Source organism: Chrysemys picta, chromosome 4 (genome assembly GCF_011386835.1).
Source record: "Chrysemys picta bellii isolate R12L10 chromosome 4, ASM1138683v2, whole genome shotgun sequence".
In the NCBI taxonomy this organism is placed as follows: domain Eukaryota; kingdom Metazoa; phylum Chordata; order Testudines; family Emydidae; genus Chrysemys; species Chrysemys picta.
Window position 1 is genome coordinate 99,804,596 of NC_088794.1, and position 22,090 is coordinate 99,826,685.

At 39.7% G+C, this 22,090-nt stretch overlaps 1 protein-coding gene and 1 long non-coding RNA gene across 6 annotated transcripts in view; both read right to left on the bottom strand.

Moving 5' to 3' along the window:
• The window catches only part of SPRED1 (sprouty related EVH1 domain containing 1), a 103,773-nt gene that overhangs the window by 75,256 nt on the left and 6,427 nt on the right, over positions 1–22,090 (bottom strand). The gene's annotated exons all lie outside the window — the stretch shown is intronic.
• LOC135983149 (uncharacterized) lies at positions 1,162–21,843 on the bottom strand. Its single transcript, XR_010600659.1, has 3 exons — positions 6,508–21,843; positions 2,669–6,035; positions 1,162–2,486 (listed from the first exon to the last, which is right to left on the bottom strand). It is a non-coding gene; the product is annotated as an uncharacterized LOC135983149 (long non-coding RNA).

Below are 22,090 nucleotides of genomic sequence, written 5' to 3' on the forward strand. Positions count from 1 at the left end.
AAGAATAAGTGGAATTAGGATTATCACAAAAGACTGAAAACTCAATAATTGAGAGAGTAAGAGATTCTTATACCAAGGTGTAATGATTTAAATCAAAAGGATTTAAGTCACTCATTGTAATCCTGATTTAAATCAGCAAACAGGAAACCTTCATTTAAATAACCGGTTTTAATTTTGTTCTGCTTTTGTACTGTAATTATTTTTCCTAAATAAAAGATAATTCTCACTGGTTGTTAATCATTGAAATATGTTGATTTGCAACTAAATATAGCCTTTACATTAAATCTGGTACTTCTTTTTGCTAACCAGGAGGATACTGTGTATCTACCTACATTTATTTAACACATTTATTCAAATTATTTTTTACTTTATTGTTAGAACATGGACTGCTTCCTTCAGCACTGAAAACTAGCAGAACTCATCCTCACATATAATAATTTGATTCATAAATTATAAGAGGAAAATAAGCTTTCCTGCTTTCTCAATTCCTGGTTGGTTTCTTAACTTTGAAACAAACTAGTCATTAAACTGAATGAGTTGAATAAGCTGACATGTAGAAATTCTCACTGCAACTGCAGAAGGGACTACTACTGGTCAATGGCTGGTTTAGCACATCAACAAAACTGTGGTTTAAATGCTCAACCAGTGACTTCCACCAGTTCTGTGGTATGGCTTTGTTTAAAACTCTAGCAGCAAACATGTTGCCTAAATATTTTTTATTAATTCAAATTTTAATAGATTATAGTAAATTTAGGCCTTAGAATATGTTGTCATAATTTTAAATAGATTTATTTAAAAAAAGAATCCTATTTTAAATAAAAACAATCCGTTTTTTAATTTATGTTCATCCACTTAGTTTAACACCTATACCTATGGCCTTGTCTTCACTAGTAAAAATAAGGTGTATTTAAAAAAAACAACAAGCAACAAAAAAACCTTGGGGCAGCTAACGTGCATGAGCTCTCCCGAGCAAGAAACAAATGAAGACAGGGCACTTTATAGTTTTACACAAGGTAAGCTCTATGAGGTCAGCCCCAGGCAGAAATATAATGCTGGCCTCGCCTAGTTTACCTTGCAGTAAAACTTAAGTGCCTTGTTTTCACTGTGTTTCTTGCTTGGGATAGGTCATGCATGATAGCTGCCCCGAGGTAGCTTTTTTTTTTTTTTTAATTTATTACCAGTGATGACAAAGCGCAAGAGAGTCTGTACTCCATCCACTACAGGTAAGTTCATCATTCCTGCACAACAGCGCTCACAATAAACATCTTTCAGACCACCAACACTAAGCTGCCAACAAACCCAGGGAAGACCAAATTTCATTCCTGAATATTTTTAAGATTAAAATAAGCAGGAAAATAAAACGTAACTTTTCAGGACTTTTTTTAATATAACCACCACCACGAAAGGGCACAATACTAGTTTTAAAAAATCCTTTAAGAGCAGATTCCAGAATATTTCCAGGCAAGATCTTCTGAAGGACGGTGACATGCTTTGTCTGGAAAAATCCCCTATGCCAAAACAAAAGAAAACCAAAAGCCCAACTAAATGGACAGTATGCTAAGACTAGGTTTATACTGTACTGGTACTTTTGTTGGTAACAAACTTTTGTCAGTCACGGGTGTGAAAAAAAACACACCCTGACCAAGGTAAGTTTCACTGACAAAAGCACCGGTGTGGACAGTGCTATGTCAGTGGGAGATGCTCTCCCGTTGACATAGCTACTGCTGCTCAATGGGGGTGGTTAAATTATGGCAAATGGGAGAGAGCGGCTTCATGGGAGACCTTACAGTGATGCAGCTGCAGCGGTACAGTTGTGCCGCTGTAAAATCTGTAGTGTAGCCATAGTCTAATTCTCTCCCCTGAAAAGGCACAGGCAAAGTCCATCAGGCCAAGCGATAAGCGCTAGTGATATTGGTGATCAGTGATGTTCCTGAGGACCTACAGCAAACTAAAGACATTAATCTGAAAGCCTCTGTCACCTAAAGAATCTGGGGTAGCCACTTGAAGGGAGATGAAAGAGAAAGAAAACAAAACACTACCGCATCTTTACCTGCAGGAGCAGTAGCTTGAGAACTTGAGCACATCGGAAGGAGAACCTGGGTGCCCTTGCTTAATATACACACAAGCTGGTGGGAAACGTGTCTTATTTGTGTGCGACAGAAAACAGATAGCAAACATCTAAGCTTTACTGTGTAGTTCTGCTATTTTTCATATATTAACAGTTTGTTTTCTTCAGTAGCTAATCTTTAGCTGCATTTGAAGATGTGCTGATGACTTGAAACACATTTTGGGTTTAAACACCACAGAAGAAAAAAAGTGGATAGTCTGGGACTATGGAGTGGGAAAAGAATGAGAACCACTAGTGTAAGAAATCTGTAGTCAGACAAAAGAAGAGATGCAAAACAATCCGACCTATTAGATATTTTCTGCAGAATGGAATCCATGACCCCATCATCTTCTACAGTCCTTGAATTCAGAAGTTCTTCCTGTGCCAGGGGAGAAATAAGGATCTGAAACATCAAGAGCCTCAAGTCTTCTCCATTTAGAAGCCTGGCTTCTTAGGGCTGGTCTACACTGGGGGGGGGGGGGGGAGGAAATCGATCTAAGATACGCAACTTCAGCTACGCTATTCACGTAGCTGAAGTTGAAGTATCTGAGTTTGACTTACCTGGCCATCCTCACGGCGGCAAGTCGACTGCCGCAGCTCCCCCGTCGACTCCGCTTACGCCTCCTGCCGAGGTGGAGTACAGGTGTCGATTCGGGGATCGATTTATCGCATCTAGATGAGAAGTGATAAATCTATCCCCGATAGCTCGATTACTACCCGCCGATCCGGCGGGTAGTGTAGATGTGGCCTTAGATGTGAAATCAACTGCAGAATAGAGTGCTACCATAAATTGCACGTAGTTTCTTCATCCCAGGATTATATTAATTTTTTCCTAATATTCTTTGCTAGAGTTAATTAGATAAATTAGAGTCCAGTTGGTGAAGCGTATATGACTGTTACACAAAAGAAGTTTCACTTTTGTGTGACTCTAAAATACACAAGGAGGAAGCAAAATTGGTTCTAGAAGAGGAAGATGAGAAGGGGAGAAAATCTGGTAGCAGAAAATACAGACATTCTGGCCATTGTGAGAAGGTAACTCTGGTAACAACTGCTTTGCAGGGAAACTGTTGATTCCAAACAAATCAACTGAAAAATGTATCTCAGACATTTAAATATTAGCAAATCTAGTCTGTATAGCTTTCATCTTCAGTGATAATCATTACTTTGACTGCTTGCAAATATTGTACAATATTTCTATTTACATTTTCAAAGTTAAATAATGAAGTTATGCAACACTGCACAGCATACTTAGACACTGATGAAGTACACTGGGTCAAAACTTTGGTCCAGTTATTTAATGTATATGTTATGGTAACACTCAGATATTCTAATTAGTTTTGAAGCTCCATTGTACTAGGAACTGTACAAACGCATAACCACAAGTGTTTATAAACATGCATTTTGTAGATTAATCCTGTTAGTAGTTTATCTAGTGCAACAGATGCTCCCAAAGAGATGAATCCCTAATGTTCCACTCTAAGCTAATGCTAAACTCCTTATGAATTCACCAGGAACAGGACTGGACCTGTGGTTATTTTAGTAATAAACAAATTACTACCATTATAAACACTACTAAGCTTCTGAAGTTTCATTTCTCATTCAATATGGAGATGTGGAAAAACAATACCACATGATATTCATGTTAATATGTTAGTGGCTACCAAAAATAGATAGATTATTAAAACCACATTTTTTTTTACATGCTATATTTTTGTTGTTAAAATACTGACGTTTCAGAGTTTGCTATCCTGCAACTATTTAGGGGAGTGAAAACAGTAGCAAAGTTCTCTCTACACTATCGAGGCCTAAACACAATTTTATCCAGCTATAAGACCCAAAATCCATCACTTTACACTCTCGGCTTTCTGCAACAGAGGTAAATATTCAATCTGGTTCTACCTGTTTTATATTCAGAACTTCCACCAGCCACTATTTTCAAACAAGTTAACACATACCAGGTGAATGTGCTTTGTCTAAAGAGACCCGCAGGTTGATGCATGTTGAAGCATTTTTCTGTCACTTACATTAAAAGAAATCAAGAACTAAAAAATTAAAATAAAATAGCAGGTTGGCTTCTCAAGAATAGCCTCAAAGAGGTGTAAGTGATGATAAAAACTTTCCAGCATAAAAAAGTATCCACTGTAAAGGGTACTGAAACCAGTCATTCTTTAAACAGCCATCTTCATTAAACTATACTTCTATTCTATGTACTTACACTTACATTAAGCCCGTTAATTCATCTTGTACTATAATATGAAAACTGTATATAATTTTAAATGCAACTACTATGGTCCTGAGGACCCTATATAGTCCTCTCTATACATTTTACTAATTTGTTAGTGATTGTGATTCTTTATATTTGCTCCAACTATGGTCTGTGTTTATCTGCATTTATTTGCTCTTTTTGGCAACCTTTTTTCCCCTTAAAAAAAAATCTATTTTAAATATAAAGACATATACAGGAACACTACAAGAGTTCCTGGAATTGATTCCATTATTTAAGTGGGGATCCCTGATTTATCTGGAACACAGAAAAATGCTGGGATCTGAAAGAAGAGCTCTGTAGAGTTCAAAAGCTTGTTTTTTCCACCAACAGAAGCTGGCCCAATAAAAGATATTACCTCATCCACCTGGTCTCTCTCAGGAATCTGAAATTGTAAGTTTTAATGTTGGGCTCTGATATACTATCTTTTGAGGATAAGTAGGTTCAATATTCCTGAAATGCAGGCATTTCAATATGAACAATCTAAACATTTCACAGAGACATGTAGAGTGACACTATTAAGGAGTCATGTGGTAGAAATTCCTCTGCCTAGTGCAATCAATATCAACTTGGGCCATACGCCAGCAAACACCGAAGTACCTGCATAGCTTTATTCACATATGAAGTCTGGTCATATATGTGAATTTCCAGACATGTATCAGTATCCTCTATGTTTGGCATACTGTCCTGTAACTTAGTATTACACATAATGATTTGCAGTTCATATTTTACTGACTAAATTTTGTATTTCAGATACATTGATAAGCATTAAGTTGGATAAAACTCAAACTAGCAGGTCTATTTATTCTAATAGCAGCAAAAAACGCTCTACTTACACAATGGACAGATTTCAATATGGTATTACAATATTGATGTGCAAAGCTGGAGTAAGGGCTTTTCTACATGGTGCTACAATAGAAGCACACCAGAGAGGGGTGATTTCATGCTGTGCTCAAACTACCCCATCTAGACCCTGCTGGTGCACTCTAGAAGGTTCCTCCACAGAACTACATTAACGTGAACTAGGCATGTCTTAGAGCAGTGATCTCCAACCTTTTTAAGCACAAGATCACTTTTTGAATTTAAGTGCAACCCAGGATCTACCTTAAAGAAAATGTAGAAATAACTGTAATCACACAAACCCAAACACCTCTGCCCCGCCCCTTCTGAGGCTCCGCCACACTCACTCCATCCGCCTCCCTTCGTCACTCGCTCTCCTCCACACTCCCTCACTTTCACCAGGCTGGGACAGGAGGTTGGGATGTAGGAGTGGGTGCAGGCTCTGGGCTGGGGACAAGAGGTTCGGAGTGTGTGAGGGGCATGGGACATGGGTTGGCATGCCGGAAAGGGTTTAGAGTGTGGGTGCTGGGAGGAGGTGCAGGGGGGCTCAGGGCTGGGGCCAGGGTGCGGATGGGCTTCAGGCACTGCTTATCTCAGGCAGCTCCCGGGTGGCAGCTCAGCAGAGCCAAAGCAGACTCTCTGCCTGCCCTGACCCCATGCTGCTCCCAGAAGTGGTCGGCATGTCCGGCAGCTGCTCCTGGTAGCGGGGGGGGGGGTGGGGTGGTGTGCAGGCGGCTCCACGCGTTGCCCCCATCCACAGGCACCACCCCTTTACGCTAGTAGTGTACATGAACTTCAGTTGTCCATCTGTCATGGTCCTTCAATCTGACAGAGGAAAAAGAAGCACATTCTGAAAAGACCCAAATGCGGTAGAAAACGTAGATGCCTATGTTTGCGTTTCTATTAGAAACGTGAGCCAGAATTCGTCATATAGAGCACTGAACTTACAAAAATCTGGCAGTGAACAAAGCAGCAGCATATAGAACTACTCGATCAAATTTGCAGTATGGAATTACAGAACTCTACTTCTAAATCCAGCGAATGGCTTTATAAGATGGAATCTGTTTTACACAAGTTGTCTATCCGAAGAGGGTAACTCTGACTTTAATTTGAGGGGTTTTTTCCTTCCAATCTGTAGCTGGAACTACACTACACTACAACTGTGCTATTAAAGGTAAACAATACCCAAAAAAAGAAATGCTGGAGGAGAAAGAGAGGGATAAAATAGTAAAGCACCCTCCAACCCCACACCCGCAGCAGACAGGAGACTGAGGTAGGTAGAGCAGTAAACACATACCCCTTCAGAGGAAGTGGGGTGTGGAGTACAGCACAGTAGACTCAGGAGGGGAAAAGGCGAGAGATTCTCCTCACTTCCAAAGCTGATGAGGGAGAAAGGTCTGAGTTTTAGACACCTCATAGCTAATAGCTGAGATGAAAGAATCCCCAAACAAGGCTCAGAGACAGCATCTGGGTAAGCATGCCCTCTTCCTTAGCAGAGAGGGTGGGAATAAATTTATCACAAGGGCATAGCCCCATGACTTATAAAGTCAAAGCAGTGTTTTGCGCTAGGATTTTGCTCTAGGATCAAATGCACTGGAATAGGATTATGTTAGTTTCCTTTCCTTGACAGTTTAACTAGAAACGTTAAGAGGAGCTTATTTCCAGTCTCTCTCAAACTAGATCATCTTGCTGTACAATTCTGTTGCAGAGACTATATTCAGTTTTTAATAGCAGGGCAAATTTGCAACATCACAGTTAAAACACTTATTGCTTAGATTTTAATTAAAATTGTTTAAGTGAATGTGAATTTAAGTGAATGTATTTCAAACAAAAAAAACCCCAAAACCATAAAAAAGCAGGGGACCCTGTGCTCATAACCCCACAAGATTATACTTTTTTTTTTGTTTTTTACAGGTTTCTTGCCCTAGACCATTTTCTGTGAATAAGGGTAATCAAACCTCATTTTGTTATATGACAAAACAATAACTGAATTAATTACCTTGCCCTGTTTTCTGCACTCCATTACTTTCCCCTGTAATTATAAGCACATTATAATAATACTTTTATAATAGTAATCAATTATAGTAAGGAAGTGGGCCCGTTAAGAAAGAAAAGCTTGTGAACTAAAACTAGCTCCAGCACCTGCACATTCCCCTCTGGAAAAGCACACAGACATTTACTGATTCCATCATATTAAAAATTATGTATGTAACTACGCATAAACCATAAATGCAACATAATTCACTCAGATTCATAAAAATCTGCTATTAAATCATTATGCACTACCTTCTTATTACCAGTTGTATGCTATGTAAACTGACTTGCCATTTGTGACCCACATGTAATACTGTCCCATCACTTCACGAGTGTCTCAGTAGTCCAATAAACTGTATTCAGAGACCCACAAAAATGTCAATACATGAGCATGTGGCATCCATTTTAACTTCACAAAATCTTTAAAAGCAGCTACAGCGACTTGCTTTTCTGTTGACAGTAAAGGCATATCAGAGCTTTAAATCTGGAAAGACATTTCAGAACAGGAAAGATTACTTACTGGAATTTAATTGGTTATAACTCTGATCTGCACATTCGGATTCATCATGGACCAAATCCTTATTCCCTCCCCACGATTAGGAAGTTAATAAAATTCTTACTGTTGACTCAGAGAAAAAAATTCTATGGAAAAGCAAAGGGAAAAACTTAACTCTAGTATTTTTAAATGATATTTATGAAGTCCTAGAGAATCTGATTGCTAAGTGATTAAAAATGAATTCAGCATTTTTCTAATGATGAAACCTCCAAACATATTCTTAAGATTTCACCACATACCAATGTTATAAGCAAGCTAGTAGCAGTGGTCAATTATATCTCTCTCCTTGATGAGTATTCACTGTCTCCCCCACCCCCTTGCAAGGTTTAAGCAAATTATTTACACACACAATTGCTATGACTGAATAATTTTAATTGTTAAGTGACATCAGGGAAAGGGGTTTTTTTTTTGCTGCTGAAAACACTGTACTTTAGCACAGATGAAAATGTCATCTGGGGGGTTTTGTTTTAATGTTATGAGGAGAACATTTGATTTTGCTTGATTTGATACCTAGCTACAACAACAAAAGCATAATTTTCTTTTACTTTTTTGCATCGTTTTATGGAAAACAAAATGTTAAACACCCCCGCACCTCAAGCTTTACAGGTTCCAATGTAGCTGTGAAGGGACTGGAATGGTGGAAACTGTTCCTCATTTGGGCATCAAATTTAAGACAAAGTAATTCAAGGGTCCTACTAGTCTGCACATTTCCACACACACACTTACACTTTAGTCTTGCTGATCAAGTTAGGATAACCTTTCTAACTTTAAACCATTGTTAAGCAGAAATTTCAAACAAAAGTATAAAAATCTTCCATTAGGATATAAACTGCAATTCCTCCTTAAAACCAGGTTTTATAATCCTAATATTAACTAAACCTTATCATGCAAGCACCATTATTTGTTAAGGGCCTTTCTCATATGGGTTATGTGTCAAATAGATTTAACTCCAGAAATGTAACATGGTCTTATAATTATTATGACTAAATTACAAGTTTTAAAGTAGACAGACATCAGAGTAAGGAGACCAGGCAATCATGGATTCAGGTTATGTACATTCTCACATACTCAGTAAAAGGGAAATTAATAGATTTTTCTCTATCAGGAGAAAATAACTGACTTCATTTCTGTTTTAACAACTGACACCGGTTGACTAATCAAGTCGTATCTTTGTTTCATATGATGACAGCTACTAACAGTTACTAACCCATCCTCTGTAACAGATGCAAAATAAAACACTTAGCAGCTGTGAGGTGAACAGAAAAGCTGCTCTATTTAGGCTAGGTCTACACTACACGCCTGAATCGGCGGGTAGAAATCGACCTCTCGGGGATCGATTTATCGCGTCCCGTTGGGACGCGACAATCGATCCCCGAATCGACGCTCTTACTCCACCAGCGGAGGTGGGAGTAAGCGCCGTCGACAGAAAGCCGCAGAAGTCGATTTTGCCGCCGTCCTCACAGCGGGGTAAGTCAGCTGCGATATGTCGAATTCAGCTACGCTATTCACGTAGCTGAATTTGCGTATCTTAAATCGACTCCCCCCTGTAGTGTAGATGTACCCTTAGTAGCCAAGATCTGCACTACAGGCCTTCCTCTAACACTGAAACTCATTTTCTACTGCAGGATGATGAAAAGACACAGCACAGTACAAAACCACACATTTAGCATTTAAAGATGCCCAAGGAAATACTTTACAGAAACAATAAATTCTTATGAGGAGAGGAAAAAAAGAGGCGCTATAGGAATTAAAACACGTCACAGGTAAATTAGAGACGAGAGCTGAAAAAGCTGACAATCCTTTTAACAGAAAGAAGCCCTTAAGACTTAGAATAAGCTTCCTTAAAAAAAATCTTCCCCGCATGTACCTGCATTTACCATTAAGTATTTTATTAAATGTAATAAACCCAGTAAGGCACACTTTGTATCACATTAATGCATACAATAGAACCCTTAGTTCATAAAATAACTGGAGACTGAGTTCATAAAAATCAAAAAGTTAATAAAATTGACCTGAAAATTACAGTAGATATGGTGCACAAATTGCAGTGTGGACCTTACAATAATGAAGAAATTAAATTTTACTGTCTGGCCCATTTTTTGTTTTCCCAGGCTGACTGACAATAGGGTTTTTCCTAGCTTGTGATAATGCACTAGGATAACAGCTTTACAAGTTTCAGAGTGGTAGCCGTGTTGGTCTGTATCAGCAAAAAGAACGAGGAGTACTTGTGGCACCTTAGACAGGGTTACCATACGTCCGGATTTCCCCAGACATGTCCGGCTTTTTGGTACTCAAATCCCCGTCCGGGGGGAATTTCCAAAAAGCCGAACATGTCCGGGGAAATAGGGAGGCAGCATAAGCCAGGGTCCGCCTGGCCCCAGCACAACCCGCAGGGTCCGCAGCGCAGCCCAGCCACCTGGCTACATTGTAGCAAGCTCGGGCAGGGGAAGGGAGGGGCGCAGCCACAGAAGGCGGCGAAGGGGGCGCTGCTGCCCTCGGATGCCAGGCAGACCGCGCGCCCCAGCAGAGCCCGCAGGACCACGGGAGGCCGGACCCAGCCAGCGGCTCAGGCTTCCCTCATGGGCGGGGACTCCCCAGCCACTGGGAAACCCTTCCTGCGGCCCCATCACCCCGCACAGCAGGAAGGAGCCTGCGGGACAGAGAGTGCGGCGTGTGCCGGGGCTGCAGGGACCTGCGCTGCCCCGGTCGCCACTGAGCGTCTGAAGCCCCTGCCAGGCAGAGGCTACCGGGTGAGCAGGGCAGGCGGGGGGGTGAAGAGGCTGCAGAGCGAGGAGGAGCAGGGCAGGCAGGGGCATAGAGGCTGCAGGGGTACGGGGGCGCAGGGACAGGGCAGACGTGGGGCACAGAGGCTGCAGGGGCGGGGGAGTGCAGGGGCTGCAGGGCAAGTGGGGAGCAGGGGGCACAGAGGCTGCAGGGGCGGGGGGGTGCAGGGGCTGCAGGGCGAGGAGGAGCAGGGCAGGCAGGGGCATAGAGGCTGGAGGGGCAGGGGGCGCAGGGCAGGCGGAGGGGTGCAGGGCGAGTGGGGAGCAGGAGGCACAGAGGCTGCAGGGGCGAGGGGGGGTGCAGGGCAAGTGGGGAGCAGGGAAGCACTTAGCAACCCCCAACCAAGATCAGAGTGGCAGGGAGGAGGGGGAACGCAGGGTGCTCAGAGGAGGGGGCAGAGTTGGGGCATGGACTTTGGGGAGGGGGTTGGACTGGGGGCGGGGAAGGGGTGGGGTTGGGGCAGGGCCGGGGGTGGGGCCCCGTGGAGTGTCCTCTTTTTTAAATGTTTGAATATGGTAATCCTACCTTAGAGACTAACAAATTTATTTGGGCATAAGCTTTAGTGGGCTAAAACCTACTTCGTTGGATGCATGCAGTGGAAAATACAGTAGGAAGAGAGATTTTATACACACACACACACACACACACACACACACACACACACAGAAAAAAATGGGTGTTGCCATACCAACTATAATGAGAGTAATCAATTAAGGTGAGCTACTACCAGCAGGAGGGAAAATACAAGAGGGTTTTTTTTTTTTTTTTGTGTGATAATCAGGATGGCCCATTTCCAAAAGTTGACAAGAAAGTGTGAGTAACAGTAGGGGAAAAAATTAGCATGGGGAAATAGTTTTACTTTGTGTAATGACCCATCCACTCCCAGTCTTTATTCAAGCCTAATTTAATGGTGTCCAGTTTGCAAATTAATTCCAATTCAGCAGTTTCTCGTTGGAGTCCGTTTTTGAAGTTTTTTTGTTGGAGTATTGTGACTTTTAGGTCTGTAATTGAGTGACCAGGGAGGTTGAAGTGTTCTCCAACTGGTTTTTGAATGTTATAATTCTTGACGTCTGATTTGTGTCCATCTATTCTTTTGTGTAGAGACTATCTGGTTTGGCCAATGTACATGGCAGAGGGGCATTGCTGGCATATATCACGTTGGTAGATGTGCAGGTGAACGAGCCTCTGATGGTGTGGCTGATGTGATTAGGTCCTATGATGGTGTCCCTTGAATAGATATGTGAACAGAGTTGGCAATGGGCTTTGTTGCAAGGATAGGTTCCTGGGTTAGTGTTTTTGTTGTGTGGTTGCTGGTGAGTATTTGCTTCAGATTGGAGGGCTGTCTGTAAATGAGGACTGGCCTGTCTCCCAAGATCTGTGAGAGAGAGGGAACGTCCTTCAGGATAGGTTGTAGATTCTTGATGATGCGCTGGAGAGGTTTTAGTTGGGGGCTGAAGATGACGGCTAGTGGCGTTCTATTACTTTCTTTGTTGGGTCTGTCTTGGAGTAGGTGACTTCTGGGTACTCTTCTGGCTCTGTCAATCTGTTTCTTCATTTCAGCAGATGGGTATTGTAGTTTTAAGAATGCTTGATAGAGATCTTGTAGGTGTTTGTCTCTGTCTGAGGGATTGGAGCAAATGTGGTTGGCTGTAGACAATGGATCGTGTGATGTGGTCTGGATGAAAGCTGGAGGCATGCAGGTAAGTACAACGGTCAGTAGGTTTCCGGTATAGGATGGTGTTTATGGGACCATCACTTATTAGCACTGTAGTGTCCAGGAAGTGGATCTCTTATGTGGACTGGTCCAGGCTGAGGTTGATGGTGGGATGGAAATTGTTGAAATCATGGTGGAATTCCTCAAGGGCTTCTTTTCCATGGGTCCAGATGATGAAGGTGTCATCAATATAGCGCAAGTAGAGTAGGGGCATTAGGGGACGAGAGCTGAGGAAGCGTTGTTCTAAGTCAGCCATAAAAACGTTGGTATACTGTGGGGCCATGCTGGTACCCATAGCAATGCCGCTGACTTGAAGGTATACATTGTCTCCAAATGTGAAATAGTTGTGGGTGAGGACAAAGTCACGAAGTTCAGCCACCAGATTTGCAGTGACATTATCGGGGATACTGTTCCTGACGGCTTGTGTGGAATGTTGGTGTAGAGGGCTTCTACATCCATAGTGGCCAGGATGGTGTTTTCTGGGGAAAGTGACCAACGTACAGAGTGTCTAGAATAAGAGTGTCCACACAGAGAGTTAATCTTGAATAGCTACAGCACTTGAAATAAGGTAGCACTTTAGCTGATTCTGGAACAACTGCTCCATGTACACAAGCCCCTGTTCAAGATATTAATTAGCAAATGAAAATGTAATGATTTTCACCTTACTTCATAGCAACTAATGTGGGTGCAGTCTATCTTTGTTGCATTAGAAGGCAGACATATTAACATCAAAAACTAGAGACTGATAACTGTACACTTAAAACTCCAAGAACTTAGTAAGGGGCAAGGTACATTTTAAAACAAAGGGAGGTGTATTTTTTGCATTAAAGACAAACATACCCATAAAATACTTCCACAAGCATCTCCCTTCACATCAATGCTCTGTGCTGCTTGCCTATAATACAAAATATACCTCTACCCCGATATAACGCTGTCCTCGGGAGCCACAATATCTTACCGCGTTATAGGTGAAACCGCGTTATATTGAACTTGCTTTGATCCGCCGGAGCGCGCAGAGCCCCCCCCCCCGGGAGCGCTGCTTTACCGCGTTATATCCGAATTCGTGTTATATCGGGTCGCGTTATATCGGGGTAGAGATGTATATATAGAGCAACACTGTTCCAACTTTTTTGGATATGGTTTTCAAACAGAAAAGTATCACTGCATAGAATACTGAAGTGTCTATATCAAATGGTAGAGCATGATTTCCCAATCTCTAAAATGTTTCTGCCACTTCTAGTTAGTAAGTGGCTTTTATTGTTTTGTAGTCTCAATTTTCAGTGCCCCAGGCAAGCACTTAACTGATTTGTGAAAAACCTCCAATACCTAACATGGGCTTGTTAACATGCAGAATTTTTTCCCTACTGCCATAGCAACACTGCATGAAATGTGTGTGTGTGGGGGGGAGGGGGACAGGCAGGCTCTACAAGAGTATGTTTAAAGTTTATGATAACATAGTATTGATCTCTTAGCTGTTTTAAACTAGAGAAGTTCGGGATACATACAGAAAGGATGATAACATACTGGAAACCTTATCAGGATTAAGTTTCAACATTTGTTACTTGCCTACTAAAAAATTAAGTTTCCTGAAGGGTGGCACAGGTTAAGGGGAATTAAGTCGACAGGACTTATTTTCTAGTTATTTTGTATGCATTAAGGGCCTGATTTTTAGAAGCGTTGAGTATCTGCAGCTCCCACCAGCTTCTTCTGACCTCCTGGGTGCTCACCATCTCTTAAAAATCATTTCAATATGCTTTCACTGATATCAGCAAAAAACAGAGGAAGGCCAAAGGTTTCAAGTGTGTCCATTAGTTTTTAAGATCTCCTTTAAAACATCTATTTATTAGTTTTAGAGCTGGTGAGCACCCAGAAATCTCATTTACTTCAGCTAAGGTGGTTTGTACGTCTAGAAAATAAAAAAAGGGAGGCCTGGAACTAGTTTTGTAGAGAACCCAATAAATGAAGCACCAAATTAGTGGATAAAGTAAAAGATGCTGGCCCTAACCCTTACCTGTAAAGTGTGCTTCTGTCAGGTGTGCACTACCAATTAGGCAGAAAGACAAAGCTCAAATGTTTGTGTGATTCTCCTCATCACACTAATGTTTTAGGAAGACTAAAAAGAATATGACTAAAGCATATTTAAGAGTAAAAATTTTCCCACAATGAAAGAGAAAGGAATGGGTGAATAAGAGATCGGGGGGAAGAGGTGAGCTTCCAAACTGATATGTAATAACTCAGCTTCCTGGTAAGCATTAAAATATCCTTTTACGCGCAGAAAAAGTACCGTCAAGCCGAAGAGTTTTAAGAAGCAGTTCACAACAATCCTAGCTAGAAATATTACAGGGTATTGTACAGACTTGCCCAGGAGTAACACCACCTATATCTGAAAACTGCAGTAAACAAAAGAGCCTTTGATTAGTATATGAGGAAAAGAATCAGAGTAAAATTCTGTCTAAATTACATACAAAAAACCATTAGGACAAGGTCAATGTTTCAAAGAACATTACTCAGAAGTTTGATAGTGTCAGAATTAAGGCTAGAAACCCTATTTCTGCCCTTTGACCATAAACATGATAGTCTAATTATATGATCACATGCTATTTGTTCTACTCTTGCCTCATTCTGTCTGCAGGATGAACAGTGAATGAGGCAGAGGGCTGCAAGAAGAGGAAGGATGTTTCCTTGTGTTTAAGGCATTGTACGTGAGGGTTCTATTCCAGACTCTGCAACCCTGTCAGAAGTCTTCCCCTTATGCGCTTGCCCTAAGGTTAAATAAGCAAATGCTGGCATTTTCAAACTTTTAAGTGCTTGACTTTGCAATATTAATGTTATTTGGGCATATCTGTGTATGCCATTTGCAAGTGTTTTTAAAGACTCAACTGAAAATACAAAAATGCCATCATGAGGAATCACAGTAACTGCCCATATGGGCTGGAGCCCAGGACCTTTAATAAAAGCCACAGCACAGACCTAACACTTGAACTACATGAGTACCTTGTAACAGAAGTAGGCAGTTATCCTCTGGAGGCCAGAAGGGGATTTAAGACACACTTTTAAGGCAATGGCAAAGTATTTGATAGAGGAATGAAGGGAATTGGGAATTTTGGATTCTATTTCTTCTGGAAAAGTGGGGAAAGACAGCATTGCCAAACAAATAGCTTCACCACATTCATTCTCAAAGGCAGTATAATTAAGAATCGAATAAATCCTACTGGAGACCTGGGACCAGATTCTAATCCCTGCTACTACCCCTTTATAACATTCCAGATGTACAAGGAGCTGTAAGGGGAGAAGAGAAGCCCATAGAAAGAGTCCCCCGGCATAGAGCTGGCAAACATACTGCTATGCTGCCCCTCCATCATGGCCCCAGCATAGTAGTTTACTGGGAGCAGGAGTGGAAGCACCAGAGCATGGAGCACTTCAGTAATTCTGGACTGCAGCCACACCCTCAGGCAGCCACATAAAGATGCCATAAATTAGAGCAACCTGAGTGCTCCCATTCCCCACTGCCCTTTTTATCCCCTACCTTCCTGAATGTCAATGGCATGGCAGAAGCCACTCCTGCTGCCATTCAGGACCTGCCCCTTCACCAAAATAGGGCTGTGCTGTTCCCTGTGTATCATGCTGTGAGCTACATCTTATTGATTCTCTTTTAGCCTTTTAAAAACAGGACACGTCCGTTTTAAAAAACTATTATTTTAACAAACTTATTTAGCTATGTTACTAACAATAATATAAATTAAGAAGATCATTTTACAAATCCAATTTACTCTTCACTGTGCTTCTTGTTTACTCTCTGCATTAGTCTCAGCTCCTGGGGGGAAAAAAGAATCAAATCAATTTCATTTCTGTTCATAATCAATCTCAGCTTCAGTGATGGGATGTCACACATTACAGGTGAATGTTTATTTGTTTAAAATTGTTCTTTATGGAGTTATTTTAAAATGGGCAGGAAAGCATTTCTACAGGTTTTAGAGAAGCTTGTGCTTACAAAAATTAAGTATGGGAACAAATGCAAGTTAACAATATTCCTTTCATTGTTTTAAATAGAGAAATATTTAGATTTTCAAAATACGCATATACTAAATAGGAATTTGGGGTGGAACCTTGTAAAGGGTGGGGAACACATCATCTGTTTTTACTTTTATGCATTTATTCTTATGCTTGAAAGCCTCCATCTCCTTTCTTTAACTACAATAAATTATATTTCAAATTCTGGTACTGTTCTTCTGTGACATACATTGGGATCATATTATTTGGTCATTTACATTGCTCACTCAACTAAAATCTGTGCTTGTCAGAGGGGAAGAACCTAACTACTTACATTTCTGTGGCATCATATCACTAATCACTTTATTCAAATGCTATGTTGTCAGAAGCAATACATTCTTCCAGAAGAGGCACTAAAATTACAACACATGGACTTTTTCCATTTCAAGTTAACACAAAGATCATAAGATAAAACAATATAGTTGTAATGTCTACTTGTGTTAAACTCTAATGATATTTTAAAATAAATCTTCAAAAGCAAGTACATCCGAGATAATCATCTGTGGCACAAAAAGAGTTCTGTCAGTGCTAGGAAGCAGGATATAGTTAAGACATCTGTGGTTTTTGGTCTATCTGCCTGTAAAGGAATTAGGTCCCAAACTACTGAGTTTAAGTGCAGCTTTTTCAAGCTTGCTATACACTTATTTAATCTATTTTTAATGAATCTGTGGTGGCACTATGAACCAGTGGAATAGAAGCTTTTAATGTTCATGTGTTCTTTTCTATTTCCGCACGACTGACAGAATCTATAAATACAATTATCATGATTTATTACTTTGGGAATTACTTATTTTTTTTCCTTCTCCCACGTTACTTGGACTGAGTTGGGATTTTATTCAGGATGACAATTATATGCAGGAAACCACTCACTACTAAAGGTGCTTTTCATAGTGAACTGCAGTATTTAGAACACTTAAGTGCATGTTCCCCCCTTCAAGAACATTCTTGAAGAAACTGATATTAATTCTTGTCTACCTTAAGGGAGGCCAACAGTAGAAATAAAATAGTATCCAAGCCACCATTTTTTATAGCTTATAAACTGAAATAATGGACCAACAATATGAGATCTGCGGGTAATAGTGGATCACAAGCTAAATATGAGTTAACAGTGTAACACTGTTGCAAAAAAACCAAACATCATTTTGGGATATAGTAGCAGGAGTGTTTTAAGACAGACAAGAAGAAATTCTTCCGCTCCATTCTGCGCTGACGAGGACTCAGCTGGAGTATTATGCCCAATTCTGGGCGCCACATTTCAGGAAAAATGTGGACAAATTGGAGAAAGCCCAGAGAAGAGCAACAAAAATGATTAAAGGTCTAGAAAACATGACCTATGAGGGAAGATTGAAAAAATTTGGTTTGTTTAGTCTGGAGAAGAGAAGATTCAGAGGGAACATAACAGTTTTCAAGTACATAAAAGGTTGTTACAAGAAGGAGGGAGAAATGTTTTTCTCCTTTAACCTTAGAACAAGAAGCAATGGGATTAAATTGCAGCAAGGGCTATTTAGGTTGGACATCAGGAAAACCTTCCTGTCAGGGTAGTTAAGCATTGGAATAAATTGACTAGGGAGGTTATGGAATCACCATTATTAGAGATTTTTTAAGAGCAGGTTAGACAAACACCTGACAGGGATGACCTAGAATCTAGATAATACTTAGTCCCCTGCACTCAAGGTAGGACTGAGCTAGATGACCTCTTGAGGTCCCTTACAGTCTTATGATTATGAGAATGGTAGGTAAGGCTTAGATGAATTCAAGACCAAAAAATGTTGTCTTGGTCTCTACATTGATAAAATGTGTTTAAAGCCCTCCCTAGATCTAAAGGCTGGTCTTTATTACAGATCCTTCTTGATAAAGACATACAGCATATTCATGTTCCCAGTGGCATATATCAACAAAAGCCACTGGGAGATATGGACCAGCAATTTTTAATCACCAACTGCTTCTTCTTAAGCTAATGTCTTGAGTCAAAAACTTGTTCTCTTCTTATCCAATATTGGATAAATGAAAAGGAGAACCAAGGTGATCCATATTTTGCTATGCTACTCTTATGCAGCACAGCTCTTTTATAAATAAGCTATTCCACCTATTACTCTCAGTTGCTTGATAAGTAAGCTTTTCTAGTATGCTGTGCTAAAGATTTCTTTCTTTCCTCAGGAAAGAGATCTGGGCATCACTGTAAACATATCAATGAAGACTTCTGCTTCGTGTGAGACTGTGGTCAAAAAAGTGAACAAAATGTTAAGCAGCATGAAGAATGGGATTGTGATAAATACTAAAATTAAAATGCTTTTTCTACATCAGTGGTGGGGTCTCATCTGCAATACTGGGTATATTACTCATCATCCCATTTTAAATAGGATACAACAGAACTAGAGTGGGTTTCAATAAAGAGCAACATGAGTCAAGGATATGGAAACTCTTCATATGAAGCAAGGATGAAATGTTGGGACTGTTTACCTTAGAAAAGGAGATGATTAAGAGAGGACAAGATAAAAGTATGTAAAATAAAGAAAGGCATAAAGAAAGTGAATCAGGAACTTCTGTTCTCCCTGTCTCATAACACAAGAACAAGGGAACATTCAATGAAATTAATAGGTGGGAAATTCAAATGCAATTCAAGGAATTACCAAGGAATTCATTGCCATGGGAAGTTGAGGCCAAGAACTAACAAGATTCAAGAAGGGATGTTAATATCAAGAATTTATCATAATTGAAGATAAAAATTGTGTGGAAGGGATATCGTGCTTCATGGCTTAAATCAATTTAGAATTATGATGAGATCTAATATAGGGGCAGAATAGTCCAGAAGTACCTAGTGTGGGATTCTTACACCTACCCCTAAAGCACCTGGTACTGGCCACTGTCCGAGAGACAGTAATAGAATAGATGGACCTTAGGTCCAATACAATATGGTAGTGCCTGTGTTCTGTCCAAATTCCCTGAAACATACTTAACCCAGGGGGAATCTGCAGAGTATATTTAAGCCAGCACAAAATTCCATACCACTTTATGTGATGTTTTTATGTCACTTACATTAAAACTCTATACATATTGTAATTTCTTTCTAATTTTTTTTGTATGAATTAAATACTGTCCCTTGTCTTTAAAAGACAAGAACACTTCTCTGCAGGGCAGATTCATTTAAATCAAAGCAACACAATCACCAATGTAATCCTGATTTAAATCAGCAAGTAGGAAACCTATATTTAAATAAATAATTTCAATCTTGTTTTGCAATTGCACTTTTAGTTATTTCCCCAAAGAATGGTTGATTTTCATTGGTTGGGAACCATTAAAATATACTTATTTGTAACTAAACAACCTTTATGCTAAATCTGCCCCCCCCTTTTTTTTTTTGCACTAACCAGGAGGATAAAGGTATACAAGTGTAATGTCAGTAATTATATATTTTAACTTAATTTATCCAGAGTCTCAATTTTTACATTTTTATGTTAGAAAATGGTGAATGACGCATTTCTTATTTACTAGATGATTAATATTTTACTTCTGATTTGTGTTAAGTTCTATTTGAATGGAAATACAGATTAAATTACAAATGCACAAAACCAGCATATTTTTATTAAATGAAACTACTTTAAATGTGCTGATACATAAGAAAAAAGGTTTATCAAACAATGTTATATATAATGCTGATTTATTAAACAAAGGAAGGATTACTTGTAGTTAGTGAGTTGAACTGACTGTTTCTGGTCACAATGCCGTTCAAGGCTGTAGAACTAGTAGACCTCATCCTATTAGAAATATCCCCTTCAAGTCAACCCAATCCTACTGCTTGTTCAGCCAATCACAAATACAAACAAGTTTGTTTACATTTATGGGAGATAATACTGCCCACTTCTTATTTACGTCACCTGAAAGTGAGAACAGGCATTGGCATGGCACTTTTGTGGCCGCACTGTATTACATACTAGATATGCTACACATTTGTATGTCCCTTCATGCTTCAGCCACCATTCCAGAGGACATGTTTCCATGCTGATGCCACTCGTTAAAAAAATAATGCATTAAATTTGTGACTGAACTCCTTGGAGGAGAATTGTATGTCTCCTGCTCTGTGGTTTTACCCACATTCTGCCATATATTTCGTGTTATGGCAGTCTCGGATGACGTCCCAGCACGTTATTCGATTTAAGAACACTTTCACTGCAGATCTGACAAAATGCAAAGAAGGTACCAATAAGAGATTGCTAAAGATAACTACAGCACTCAACTCAAGATTTAACAATCTGATGTGCCTTCCAAAATCTGAGAGGGACGAGGTGTGGAACATGCTGTCAGAATCTTAAAAGAGCAACACTCAGATGCAGAAATTAAAGAAATCAAACTACCAAAAAAGGAAATCAACCTTTTGTTGGTGGCATCTGACCCAGTTGATGAAAGTGAACATGCGTCAGTCCCCACTGCTTTGGACTGTTATCAGGCAGAACTAGTTATCAGCATGGAAGCATGTCCTCTGGAACGGTGGCTGAAGCAGACAGTTACTGCTTACTATTATTTTTGGTACTTAGCTTAAAATAGATTATAATAAATTTAGGCCTTAACATAGGTTAAATATCCAATTTTAAAATAGATTTATTTTTAAAAATAGCCTGTTAAATTTTAAAAAATCATTTAAAAAAAATCTATTAATTTTTAATCCACCCTTATATTCTCTTCCCTTTTTGCCTTCCATTTCAACATTGTGCTGTATTATGTTTTCATCATTTCCAGCATTAACTTTTCACACTCCTATCTCTGAATTCTGTTAATCCATTTATGCTGACACTGGCTCTCCCTAATAAATTCTCTCTCCGTGTCCAAGTCCAGATTATCACAATAAACTAGGCAGAGAAGCTCCCCATCCTGCCTTTATAAGCAGGAAAATTAGAACAGTATCATATGTTGATCCATAGTGAAATTAGGATTTTAAAATTTACTTGATATTCTTTCAGACTTAAAATTAAATTGTAAACCTTAAATGTTTAAACTCAGAGTTCACTTTGTTAATTAAACTGATGCATCTCCACGCACTTATACATATAAATTTCAGTAGTGCTACAGAGATGCATGGACACAGACAGTAATTATATGCAGAACAGACAAACAGCATATACACAAATATCTGTCATAATGAAGAACTAACCTGCATATACCTTTATAGATATGCAGAAAATGACTAAAGGACAAATTAAAGAAGACCTGCAAAATGAGGCTTCAGTCCTGCAGACATAAATCATACACCTAACCTTTACTCATTAATAGTCCCCTCTGCACGTGATCAGGGCCAAAATTAATAAATGTCATTAATTTCCAAAATACATACTGAATGTCCCTACTATTCATTTCAACTGTTGGATGTAACACAATCACCTTTAAAAACAAAAACAAACAAACAACTTTCTTTCTCCAAATAATGCCACTGACTCCAGTTCTACTTGTTTCAGAGTAGCAACCGTGTCAGTCTGTATCCGCAAAAAGAACAGGAGTACTTGTGGCACCTTAGAGACTAACAAATTTATTAGAGCATAAGCATAAACTTATGCTCTAATAAATTTGTTAGTCTCTAAGATGCCACAAGTACTCCTGTTCTTTTTCCAGTTCTACTGTGACATCCCAGAGATACCACAACAATCAAGGAATGCTGGTAAAGCTGACCCATAAGTGTTTTTTCTTGACTTCTCAAATTATTATGTAACCTGAAAGTTCATTTGCCTTCAGAGTAATAGCTGGGACATAAGG